This window comes from Wasmannia auropunctata, unplaced genomic scaffold (assembly GCF_000956235.1).
Source record: "Wasmannia auropunctata unplaced genomic scaffold, wasmannia.A_1.0 LD334991.1, whole genome shotgun sequence".
Lineage (NCBI taxonomy): Eukaryota > Metazoa > Arthropoda > Insecta > Hymenoptera > Formicidae > Wasmannia > Wasmannia auropunctata.
Window position 1 is genome coordinate 77,337 of NW_012027899.1, and position 13,985 is coordinate 91,321.

The 13,985-nt window shown below is 40.2% G+C and overlaps 1 protein-coding gene across 1 annotated transcript in view; it reads right to left on the minus strand.

Annotated features, from left to right (window-relative positions):
- LOC105457842 (protein vav) overlaps positions 1-13,985 on the minus strand; it is a 59,645-nt gene that overhangs the window by 15,120 nt on the left and 30,540 nt on the right. The gene's annotated exons all lie outside the window — the stretch shown is intronic.

The window sequence follows — 13,985 nt, forward strand, 5'->3', positions numbered from 1 at the left end:
GAAATTTTGTATTTTTTTACGTTTTGTATACATAAATTTCAATTTTTATTTCTTTAATAAATAACTTTACATTGAATTAAAAAGCGCGTAACACAAAAATATAATTAAAATTCTATAAGAGTTTATTATTATAATTAATTTAATAATTAAATAAATTATAAGCTAAAAATCTTGTGCTCTTCGTTTTCGAATAGTTACGTTTAGTTTTACACTAAAAAAAGAAAAGGAGAAAAATACTGTGTTCATAGCTCCTTATGCTCTGCACATTTTTATTATGCATTAACTACAATCTTGAAGAAAAATGTCCCGTCGGCTCTTCACTAGTTTAGAAAAATAAGGACGAACGAGAAGGAGGGGAGGGATCAGGGTAGTTCTTAAATTGGATTTTATGAAAAGCCGGGGCAAGTGGAAGGGGAAACGATGCTTCTCCTCATACCTTCTTTCTTTTCGCAGCTGTACTTATTGTCTAGTCGTGGAAATTGTAGAGTAGCCCGACGGGCCGTTAATGAGAGAGAAAAAGGAGGTGAGAGACGTGACGGCGGAAGATGGGAGGATGAGAGGAGAGAGAGAGAGAGTGAAATACGATTCGCTCACTAATGAAAACTGTAGGAAATCGAGCGAACTCCGGCCGCCGCTACTTATCGTCCGACAACTTCGGGGTTTCATCCCTGCGATCGGCAGAAATTTTTCCGTCTAAAGTTATCGCACGGACTTTATCCCGGCGCGGCAAGATGAATTTTTACCTCTAAGCGCTTTACGACTTTCTTCGACTTTAGCCGAAAGCTCCGCTGTTCCCCCTCCCCACGATCCCTGTTGCATGATGGTGCCTGGTGATCTAAGTTATAAGATATATTCGATCGGCGTCGAAAATTTACGGTTTCGCTGTCAAATTCGGTTATAGAGAATATTCGAATAAAGTTACTGATTCGAGTTTCCTTAACCACAGAATTGGAAAGCTTCTTTTTCCGGCTTTACTTCTTCTGAATAAAAGAAAATGCTCTGCAGCCAATGATGATTATTTTGATCAACAAGAAATCAATTCAAAAGGTACTCCCGTAAAACCATAACAAATCCTCTTACTAAATGGCTTTTACTCGAAAGTAAGAAGCTTAGAAGCCACATCTCAGGCTGTTTAAAGATTCCGTTCTACTATACGCCACTGCAGTATTAAAAATAATACTTTACAAACTCGTTTAAGCATGTTGAGTCAATTAATTTCTAATCACTTTCACACATCAACCAATGTTCGCTCGCGGCAATTCGCATTTTTTTCCCTTCCAAGCCACGTAGGCGTACGTGATTCGCAAAATACCGACTATAACGGGCGATAAATCACTACACAGCAACGACGGAATCTCTTTCTTGGCTCGTCGAAGCCGACGTGCTGTCTGAATAGTACGACTATGGACCAACCCCGGTCCCGAGGAATTGGCTCGAGCGTTCGCGTCGCCAGCTGTCGGCTCAGAACCCTCTTAATCCCCTTATCCTGACGACAGCCAGCTTGTTTTTCTGAGTACTAACTAGGAGCGCTTCCAGATGCCCTCGAAACTTCCTTTCCGCCCGCTTTCCGCCTCGAGGACTCGTTGTTTTGCCGTTCGGCCAACACTCAAACTCGAGACGTTTGCTCTCGCTTAAGCAGACATCGATTAGGCACGAAAGGGATTCAACTATCGTCGATGGGGCTACTAATCTTCCGTTCATGTATAACCCCCATGTATATAATTTCTATATACAGTCCATTTAATATTGCCAATGGCTTCGTTGCTCGATTACCTGGTATAAACGCTTCTGATTGTGCAGAGAGAGAATAATAGCTGTTGTACAATATTAAAGCGTTCAAACTCTTCTACTAGTTACTTAGCAATTATGACTGTAACTTTATGTGTAAGCATACAACAAAGGCGGCGTGGCAACAGAGGGGTAGATATGAGCGTGCGGTTAAGGGTTTTGCGCACTCGCGCGGATCCCGAAATATCGCGCGGCAAGACGACGACGACCACGACGACGACGACGATGACGGGGCAACATTGCGACGTTCTAGCGATATTTCAGCATTAAAGGCCGGTCTGCTCCGCATGCTAAAACCTCCCCTGGCTGTGCATCGCCCAAATGTACGCGTTATATGGATCCATCGTTTTACGCGCGTGTGCTTAAGTATTCGTGCAACGTGCGCGCATATCGCAGGGCGTTTCACTTCTAACGCGTTATTTCCCGATGACAGATTCCCTTTCGCCATTCAGGAAATGATTCTTCTTGTACGGAAGCGTCGAAGTACTTGTAGCTCTTTTTTACAATACTTTAGTGATTGAGAATAAAGAGCGTTTGAAACGAGCCAAAACATAGAGATGATGAAATAATTACAATATTTCTATTCTTGAATTAATTTTAAATAGAATTTCAAGAGTTTTAATCTTGCATTATGTTAAAAATAAAAATTGTAACAAATAATTTTTTACAAAGAGATAAAAAATCCTCACATTAAGCCAAAATAATGTAAATATAGTATATCTTATATTGTATGCGTATACATAGATATACCGAGTCTATATTTGAGATCGAATATTAGTTTCTTTCGTAAATATAGAGTCGCCGAAAGATATGTGACTGCATCAATTGATAATATGATAGACAGAAATAAAAAGATGACACATGAAAAACAGATTAACAGATCTTTTCATAAATTTTTCAGCATTGATGCATTTAACTTCTTAAAAATTTAGAGAATTTTGATATTGAAAAATTTAGAAAGAAGAAAACTCTTGAAAAAAAATTTTCTCCTTCAGAAAGTTTTTAAAATTCAAAAATTCACGTTTAAAAATTTTTTCGCCTCTATACTTTATTTTTAAATATATTTTTCAATTACTTAGCTCGAAAATATAAATTTAAATGTAAGACGAAACATTGAACCATTTTATCCATATTAGAAATATGGACGCAAAGAAAAGATGATATGCAGCGAGGGGAAAAGGATTTGTAAGGCCGGCTTTACGCGTACGGGGATATACATATATCCCATCCACTTGTACGCTTCGTTGAGGTAGAAGGGATATATGTATCGCGGTGGATAGCCCTATGCGAAGCTTAATATTGCCTTATACGTATTCATATCGTGCGCTAGAGAGGGCCCGGGTCCTTTTAGGTGGAAACGAGCTTATGTCCCGCGTCCCGTGGATGTAAACGGGATACGCGAGAACTCTCCGATGGAAAATTGCGAACAGCTCGACAGATTGGAAAGCTGTGTAAACGAAGGTAACACGTACGGCGACGTCGCTTGTCGTAACTCAGATTTGTTTGCCTGTCGATCGCAAAGTGCCATAACCGGTACGACGGGCTGATCCCCGCGTTAATTCCACAATACTAATATGAACGCATAAAATATACGATACCCCATAGTGCGTGGGCTCAATTAACGTTGAGTTAAATTAGAAAGGTACACGAATTTCCCGATTTGCCCCCGATCAAATATTCCCGCGTAAAATGTTAACAGTATTTTGCTTTAAAAATCTAAAATTGAATATATTTCAAATTAAATTTTCGCAAAACTAACGAAATAATAAATCATCAATCAGTAAAAAAATATCCTTGGATGATATTATAATTCGACGGTAATTCGATATAGTATGTTAAAAAAAAAAACGGTTTCGCCCAATGCTGAACAGGATAATTCTCAATCTGGATTAAAAAAATCTAAATTCAATTTAGATTCGAGAAGAGGTGTTTTTACATGAGCTCGGTTCAGATTTCGTTCAATTCGTTGAGCGGTATATTGCACGCACGGCCTGACCGTATCCGGTATGCACAAACGGAACGGATCGAGCAACATCGGGAACTACGTTTGGACGAAGGGCACAGACGCGTTTAACTTTCGTCCCGACCCCTTTCAAGCGAACGTTTCCAGGCAGATGGATGCTCATTATGTAAATTATATGCAACGTGAATGTATGGGTGATGCGCGAGTTGAAGTTACGGCGCCGCTGCATTTCCTCGCGTTTAGGATGGACGAGCCCGTGTATGCGTGCCGGCCGCCGTTATGACGCATCATAGCGTCCCGGCGCCAACTTTAGTACAGCCTTATACGTATTCATACCGCACCGCGTCGGCGAACCGTCCGGGAACGTCCGGGAAACATCTCTCTTCGTCCGCGCGCCGCCGCGCCGACGGGTTACGTTTGCGGACGGGATAAAATGAGCTGCCAAACTTACGGCCCGCACCCATTTTCGCGCAAACCACGTTTTACCGATACGAATAAACGAGCGAGTGTTGGAATTCATACCATCCCTCCCCCTCCTCACCCTCCCTAGGTCGAGCTCCATGCGGCCAAACAAGGGATGACGCGTTGATGGAACAGTGATGGCCGAGGGCGATTAAAGCATCCTTTTGCGAGGCGTATGTAAAGCTATATAAGATGTAAATATACCATGACTAAAGCATGTGAAAAAGCCATTTTCACACATTCCATTTTTTCTTGGATAATTCCGCACTAGATAGAAGGATGTAAAATTAACTCAAAAGAGATCTTTCGAATTAAGAGACTCTTTCATAGATATAATTTTGTCATCTACCGTGTCGTCTCTCGTAGTTTATTTATTTTTTAATGTCAATTATTCGACAATTATAGATGCTTCGATACGTTGAAAAAGTATCCGTTTATTATACTATAGTAATCGTAGCAAGAGAATGAGGTAGCAAGAGGCGTATCGGCTTTCCACCGAAGACGCTATAAGGTCGAAGGTGACGTCGCGCGCACCGCTCTCGGCTGAAGTTACGTAAACGGAACGGAACGGCGGCGCGACACTCCCGGCCGAAGTTTGATATTCATGCCGCACTGGATAACGCCCTAATCGAGCCTTTGCGTCGTGCTTTCGGGGTCACCCGGCGAAGTCCGATGGGTAACGACGACAAAATCGCCCCGTGTGCACGCCGTCGTCCAGAGTAACTTCCGGGACGCCGAGAGCTTCGATTAACAGCGAAGACTATTACCGCGAGTAAGTTTAAGACTGAGTTTAGTTAAGCTCAGATTACGTGAAGGGACGGAGATATATACGCACACGGGGAATCCCTTTACGAGGATTAGAGTGATTCTCAACAGCTCCGTTTCCCGTTGTTCTTCGGGAACTGTCGCCGGCATACGGTTACGGACAACATCGTTGCTAATTCATCTTCCTCTCCTATTGGATTTACATAAAATGTAACCGCGCATATTGCGTATAAAATACATATACTTATAATAAATTTGCAACACACATAGCATGTGTTGAAAAAAAATTGAGGAATATTTTAGCTGTGATGCTGTTCTGATTATAAATTTATTTTTCATTTTTCACATTTAGAAACATTTTTATATTAATGCTTTATTTTACATATATGTAATATATGTCAAAAATACCTGATATATACTTGATATTTGACTTCGCGTTTATAAAATTCGTAACATTCGTAAAATTTTCTGATCTTCTTTCTGACTGTATCGTCTTCTTATTAAAAAGTTACTTTTTTCCTTTCTCACTCGAGAAATTCATGACGTTTTTTTTTTCCTTTTGTACTTGTATATTATAGATGTTATTCGGTCCTCTAGTCATGTAGAACGTCGCCCATTCTACAACGTGCCACGTATTCATTGTAAAACGGATTACACACACTCTGTGTAATCTTGACTGACGCACCTGACTTGACGCGACGCTGAAGTTGCGGCAGCTGGAGGCTGATCCCGTTGTTCCGCCGAAAGAGAGAGAGAGAGAGAGAGACAGAGACAGAGAGTGAGTTCGTTTGCGCTATTCTCAAGGTAAATACGAAACCTGACCAACACTAACGAGGTTACATGGCTGATGACGCGGTCGGGAGCGAATTGAAAGTTTCCGGTATCTGTCGGCGGGCGATTCGTTGGCGCGATGTAATCGCTCGGAGTGAGCCGGGATAACCGCTACGGTGAATTCCGTTGTCAGTTATCGCCCCCGAGGCAATTACGCCGAGTTCCGTCATTCAGCGGCAACTCGCCCGTGCATTCATCTTCCGGTTTGCGCGCGCGTTAAATCCCTTTCTTTAAACAAGACAGAGGCAGAGGTGGTATAGCGGTGCCGAAGAGAGAAGAAATTTAATCTAGAAATATTTAAGAGAAAAGGAGGGAAACAGGTGATGTTTAGTCGTAGAAAGAGCTGCGTAAAGATATATAAAATGTCTCGCTCCTGTGTATAACATATGTATAATACTTGTAATATAATTAAACAAATCAAATAATAAAATAAACTTTTATGTATAATCGCCGCGCATGACTTAGAAAAAAGGCAGCAGCTAACCAAGATAAGAATATTGGAAAAAGTTTTTGTATTTTTAGTCGTTGTTAAATAAAATGTGCTCTATTTCTATTTTCTAACGTTACAAAAAATATAATTATAAATTATAAAATATTTCTCTAATTCCTTAAATAATAAAAGCTTTTTACAACATATATCATTATACATTCTCTTATTTATCTTATATTGATTAATGTAAGATACAGAATTAATATTGTATAATTAATTTCGCTGTCATATTAAACGCAAGCATATCTATGTGTATGCTGTCATATTATAACATCATTGAATTACTTGAGTAAAGAATATTTATACTAAATAGATTATCATCAAAGACGCGTTTCAACTTAAAACTTTCTTGTACATGAATTTTTTATCTGCATACATTTATGCTTATCTAGTGCGCAGTAGTTCCCAGATAGCATCTAAGTATCTATCTTCTTGTTAACTATCATTCTTAAACATATTTCGACTTAATATTTTTTCATAGATCTTTTATTGTACGCGCATATGTTTATTGAGTACACTGCTGTAAATACACGAACGGGCAGTAGTCATTCCTTGAAATAGCCGTTTTATATTCTTCAAACGGTTCCCTCGTAATCAACGAAAAGACGCGGACTCGGCAGGACCTCGCAACTTTTACGCGAGAAATCTCTATAAAATCGTATCTACATCGTATTATCGTCATTTACTTTGACCCAGATTTACGTTCACGGGGAAAACGGGTGCGCGCGGGGTACTCGGAAAGTTTTCGGGCATCAGCTCGCTGCCTCGCAACTATAGCGGCGGCGCGATGAAGAGTTACGGGCGCCCTTTTAATGGCGCGCTCGTGACTCACATCCTTCAGGAGTTTCCTTCTTCGCGGGGCTCCAAGCAAGCGGGAGAGACTTCACCTGACCGGAAGTTGCGCGAAGTCTCTCTTAAACGCTATCTTGCCGATGTTAAGACGTGAATTACGAGATACGAAACGCGCGCGACGCGACTGCACTGCATTTAAATTGTAAGTAGCGCAACCTACGACGCGGGCGGCAGCCTGCGTCATTGTCCCGACGAAAGTCGACGGAAGTTAACTTCGACTTCTTCAGCGAATGATGGAGATGAGGAAGAAGCGCGGAAGATTCCCGCAGCGTGACGCAAAGATGACGGTGCCTGCCTGCAAGATGTCGGAAGTATTTTGCTGGGAGAGTTGCAAAACTCATGAAAATGATGAACTCTGGATGTTAGTCAAGAATTTGAATGAGAGATGAAGATCAAGGTTGCGTAAGAAGCAGATAAAAATAAAATATAAAAGTGGAATAAAATCGAAATTTGATAAGCTGCATCATTAATAATTTTGCAGCAAAAATGATTCTATTATTTGTTTCTCTACTTAATCTGTTAAGAGATATATGTTGAAATTGGAAAAGTTAATTTAAGTAGAACGAAAACAGAGAATATAAAGGAGAATGAATATAAAGCTCTGAAAAGTATCTTGAAATAGAAAGTTCGATATTTTTTCACATGTATACACACACAAAACAGTCTAAACCTCGATCTAAAAATGTTAAAATCCAAAACCTATAGAAAAAATATAATTAATTAATAAGGTACTTTACTGAGTTTATAATTATCCTCTTTGTTCATATGTGTGATTCTTTCCATCTATTAAATATTAAAAATGTTACTATTGATATAGTATTCGAAATGGACCTAGTAATGATCGAAGGACTTAATAATGCATCCAAGACAAAAGTTTGATAAATCGAATAAATCTCGGATTTTTTCAAATCCAATTCTGTTAATTCGCTAATAATTAAACGTACTCTAAATCCCTTTAAATCAAGGTCTAATTGCATCTAATTGGAATCTTCTTTAGTAAAATTAGCGGATTTTCCGTCTTTCTCGTAATGCGATCGACGTATTCCAAATAACCACTTCAAGATTATCGAACTTGAACCCCGAACGTCGGAAACCAGGTTCTTCATCGTAAACTTATCGACTTGTGAAAGAAGAGAGTCGTTGACTCATAACTACCCATCCCGTTACTTCCACATTTCCGGTTCTCGGAAATTCCCTAAGGCTAATGGCGGTTTAATTCGTCCTGCGACGAGCGAACCGTCGCGCTTTAAAGACGGAGCATCATTCCGGATAATTGAGAGAGCAAGAAGAGGTTATCCATCCCGAGCTTTCCAACTGAAGAAGGAACAAAGGAGTAGTATTCATCATCCGCAAATAGCCTTCTATCGCAATCTTATTAATGTTGCCTGCTGTTTCCGCAAGAAGCATTTATTGCATCCAAACTTCTGATGCGTTTTTAATTATATTGCATTAATTATGTTGCAAAACTTATAAGAAGATATTAATTATATTCTTGTGGAGTATCAGAATTTTTCCAAAAATGAATTAAATTCTTAACATTACTATTATCGCGAAGTTATTAACTATTATTTCCAACAATTATTAGCCATTTATTTTTCCCAAATCTATTATTATTCCAAACTATTATTCTACTATTATTCGTTATTTTGATCGTGTCGAGGTAATTTGAGTGAAAATGCCGATGAATTGTATTTGTCAAAAGGACCCTTGAATAGACGGAACCAGTGATATAACGAGTCGGACGTAAAGACACAACTTCACAATCTGTTTGAATGTTACAGCTTATCAAACGTGACTGGGGAGAAAGAGAGGAGAGCGATGCAGGTCATCGGAGCGCCGCAACAATTACCGTTTTGCAATCGCAGTGGTAGAGATGCGGTTACAGTCAGACGCGACTGTACAATAGGTCGCACTGATGGTACCAGCGCACGTGCACTTATCGCGTTGCCTCTGTAGGCTCTGCCGTCGTTATTATCGGTTCACGATGTGGCCATAATGAGTTCAAAACGTTCCACGGACAATAGTTGTTTAAACCGATTCCCTCATTAATCTGACTATAGGACTGGCCAAAAGTCTATCTAAAATGTCGCGAGGCATTTCGTAGATTGAATTAACTCTAATCTTTCTGTCTGTATTATGAACTTTGCACTCGCTGTACTGAGTGTGTTTAACTCGAGTAGATGGCCCAGAGAAGGGACGAGGAGAATATAGGTGGGTTGAGAAGTACAGGAGAGAGTTACAGGGTTAAAGTTGAGTTGCGAACGCTGGTGGCTGAGATGGAGAGGAGGGCAAAGCTACTCGCCTTAGACAAAGCCTAACGAAGCTCCTATTCACAACGACAGTAGGCCGCGCACGTTTCCGCGACTTCACTTCCATTATACTTACTCGCGGCGCGGCGCCGAAGTGAATTTCATCCATCAGCACGGAATTTCAGGCTAAGCCGCCACCTCCGCGGTGCCGGCTCTCCGAGAGCATCTCTCCGAGTTTCGGCATTCAGCGTAGCGGATGTTCTTTTATTTATTTAGTTATTCTTTCTTTCTAGGAACGTCCTCTTTGTGTTTTGCCTTTTCGCGCGCCGGCAACTTCCTTGCAACGCTTGCTTTATACGACGATGCTCAGCATGTGGTTCGTGTTTGTGCGCGCGCACTCTTTCTAACGCAAATGCCCAGATTTACCCAGTGCAACAACTGAAGTGCAAGGTGGAAAAACGTGAGCGCTAACTAGGCGCTCTCACATGTGCGAGATTTTTAAAAGATTTCGAAAGGCCTTGGTAATAACAATTTAAGATTGAAAAGGAAAGAATAGTATAGGATTAAGCGACGATGTGCATAAAATCTGAAGGATACTAATCGGATATAATTCGATAAATATCTTGTAGTATTTGAGATTTTAGATTTTATATCTAACTATAATAATAAAAATATATCATGCATTACATTGTTTTTAATAATATAAGGAGATAAAAAGTATTAAAAAGTATTGTTTTTATCTTTGATATCAAATATAATTTTTTTGGCTAAAATATTTCACCGGTAATTATATTCGTCATAGTAACATAAAAGAATCTTCGAGCCAGTTATTTCTAGTCCGCCACGTATATCCGCATCAATTGTGACTCGACACAATTTTTGTTTCTCCAGTTCTTTCTTCCCGTAGGATACTTCAAGTTTTTCTTGCTCTTAAATCTATCGATGGTCGATGGCGTTCGAGGAAGGAGGAGAGGACGGAGGAATGAGGGAAGCGGGACAGAGATATGTTAGCGCGGATCTGCGGTCGGGATAAGCGTGTCCCCGACGTAATAAAACTCCCGGGGGAGAAGCAGCCAGCGGCTTCGTAGTCGAAACTTTTCTACAAAGAAGAAGAATCAATCGGGCAGCAGCGACCGGGTTCTCCGTTCTCTCTTCCCCTCTCTCTCTCTCTCTCTCTCTCTCTCTCTCTCTCTCTCTCGCCTCTTGCGCTGCGGTTACGCGGAAAACTTGCAGACGGACGGCTTGCAACGAAGTTTGTTTTTCCACTGGGCAGAAACTTGCACATTTATCTACTTCCCGATGGTGAGGCCCCGCCGTAAAATCACGCCTTTGCAAAAGGATGCTTCACGATACAGCACGCAACGCTTCGGCACGAACTCGACTGTCAGAAAACATCGTTTAGACTAATTACGTTACATCTATATCCCATTTTTCCCTCAGTGGTAAATCGGTCTTTTAAATAAATGCTTCAATTGAATCAATATTCAAATATTAACAAAAAAAACGTGTGATTTTTCATTTTTCAACAAATGTAAAAACAAATATGATATATAAATATGAAAACAATAAAAACATATAGTTAAAATCCAGTTGTAAATCAAATAGAAAACCAAAAAAAAGAGGAAAAAATAAATTCATACATTTATATATAATTTTATTTCTAAATTCGTTAAAACGGACACACTATTATTAATAAACGAAATCCATCTCTTGAACCCTTTTTTTCTTCCTTTAATATTTGTCTTTTTTTTAGGATAAAGTACTGTTAATATCTCAAATCTTCATCTTCATTTTTGTTATGTACTTATCATCCTGTTACTTATCTCTTACTGGTTCACGCGTCGGTCATTCAACGAGAAACGAGAGGGGGAAAAAAAAGGAGAGAAAGGAGCGAGATAAAAGTCCAGAAAAATGCGGGCATTCGCGACGCGCCCAGCCGTCGCTATCGCGTTCGCGCTTTTACGGCGAAATCAGGTCGTGCGATTTGACGATCTAACGAACTGTGGTACGTGGATCGGGGTTAGTCCGCACCGGCGTGTTTTACAGAACGATACCGCCGCGGTTTTTGCCCGTCACAGAGCGGCGACGGGGAGCGGGTGAGGGTATTGAGACGCGACCAGGTCAGTCACGAAACTCCGGCTTCGGCTTCTTGCTACGTGGGAACTTGCACGTCCTCTCGCTTCCGGCTTTATCTACTGCTCCCCCTCCCCCTGCTCGAGCCCCCTGTCCCTCTCGCGCCCGGCGTACTACTGCAGGAAGTCGAGCTGTGTGTGACCGGAATCGTAATATTTCGAGACGTTGCTTCGACGTTTTCCACAAGGTTGACCCCGAACTCGCGCACTCTCTTCTTCTTCTTAACACATTGTTGTTACGGACTTCCACCTTGTACAGACTTTCCAGCCCCCCCCCCCCTCTTTTTCCCTCCGTCCCTCTTGCAATACTTTTATTCTTTCCTCCAAGTGCCTCGGGACTTTGTAGTTGGGAAAATGAGAGAGTGCCAGGGGCTAGAAAGGAGAGGGTGCAGCGCGGAAGGAAGATGTTGTCGACAAATTCGAAAGTCGATCCGATCCAGACACATGTAAAAGTTGCGAATTTCGATCCGCCTTGTCGTTGTCATTGCATCCGCCTTCCGCCCTTACCCCCTGCCCCCCCTTGTTCTCGGGAAGTTCATCTCACGGTGAGATGGAGTCGCTTCATGGAATTCTTGAAGGAAACGAAAAAGCGGGGACATGGACGAGAACGGGGTAATGTCGTTTCTGCCATGAAGTCGAATTCGAAACTGAATCAGGAGCGAGAGTTGCACATACCGATATCGTACTGACTACCACGTAAATAATTCCCGTCATGTACTATTTCGGATAAACGTCTATTTTAGAAATGATACGAAATTAGATTGTAGGGCGCGTGTCTTGAATTAGCTGCAAAACGAGAACAAATATTTTGAAGATGGTGGCAAATCGTATCTTAAGTTACCTCAAATTAGCGTCAGATAATGAAATTGCAGCGGATGGACTTAGCGGATTTAGCATTGATGAGATTTACAATGAAAAATAAATGAGAAGGAGAGGCGAATCATCATCATTTAATAACATAAAATTCGCGAAAAAAGATCGTAATTTTTAATTCATAAATGTGCAAGAATATATTCAAATTTAAAATGATATTCTTTAATTTTTAACATAGAAACGAAAGTTTATTTGCTACGTGTTTCCATCAAGGATTGGGATTATGCACGAACTTAGCCGTTGATTAATGTTGGAATTTCATCGGATCAAGTTTGCTTGTAAAACGTGATGTAGATAATAACCGAGCGGGTGTGCCGGGACTACTTGCAGACATCAATCAAAAATTTAGCGTCGCCCGAAGTAATCAGAAACTAATGCTTTACTTTGTCAATTAGCTTGCTTAAGCATGCGAGGAATTCCTATCTCGCGACGGTAATAAATCGCTCGGAGAACGTTAAACTTTCCTAAGGTCCCGGGCGAACGTCGAATTACAACACTCTTCTGCTGTTCGCAAAGCAGAACCAGCAGGCGGAGGAATTTTCAATAGCTTTTATAATTTTTCTCCATAATAAAAAGAACGTTGTAGTAAATTCACAAAGAGTAGATTCGTATTTTTTTAAAGATAATGTAGAAATTTTTTGTTAATATAATTATTTCAAAAAATTTCTTTTTAATTAATAAGAATAAAAGATTGACAATTGAATTCTCTTTCTATAATTTCTTGTTATCGCAATTGCTCTTCATTAGTGAGAAATTTTAGCATCAGTGTGAGCGTTTAACATCATGTACATAAATAATTAAACTTTTATTTGGAAGTATCAAACAAAGCTCGCTCAAAATTAGAAACTCGAAGTTGGAAACAAAACTGTTAGACAATAACATTAACAATCGTGTTAAGTATACCAAACTAGACTAAATAAACATGTCACATTACGTGGCACATTAAGAGTTAAATGATCCGAATAATGACGTTACGCACGGGCGTAATATGGTTGTTATAATTAGAGCTACTATAAAACCGATCGTTATTCAGTTTAACGCGGCGCTAAATAAACCGCGTGCGAGAACGCCCTGCTATCGGTAATAAATACCCAGCGATAAATAGCGGGGCGAGGGGGAACGGAGTCGGCGAGGCCCTTTGTGTCATCCAAGTGCGCGTGGTGAACGCGGCGCGCTAATTAACAGCTCGTTAAACGGAAGAGGATTAAATTCGCCGCCGCCGCGCCATTCGGATCCTCTTCTTGCTTAAGCAAGAAACAGTTAACGGCGCACGCAGAAAATGGAAAAAATACCGTTATTTGTCGCTCGTTTCATTTCGTTTCGTGAAAACGTAACTTTACTGATTACATCTTTCTCATCAAGCTATATGTCCGTTGACTTTAATAGTATTCTAACTGTAAAATATATGTATACAATATATATTAAATTCCGCGATCATCATCAGGATATGGTGATGATTTATGGACCATTTGATTAAATCTTGAATTTTTAAAAATCTCTTCTGTTTGGAAAAAAAGATTAAAAATATTAAAACAATTTAAAAATTGATGTTGTTTTGTAAATTTATAAATGTCATTAAA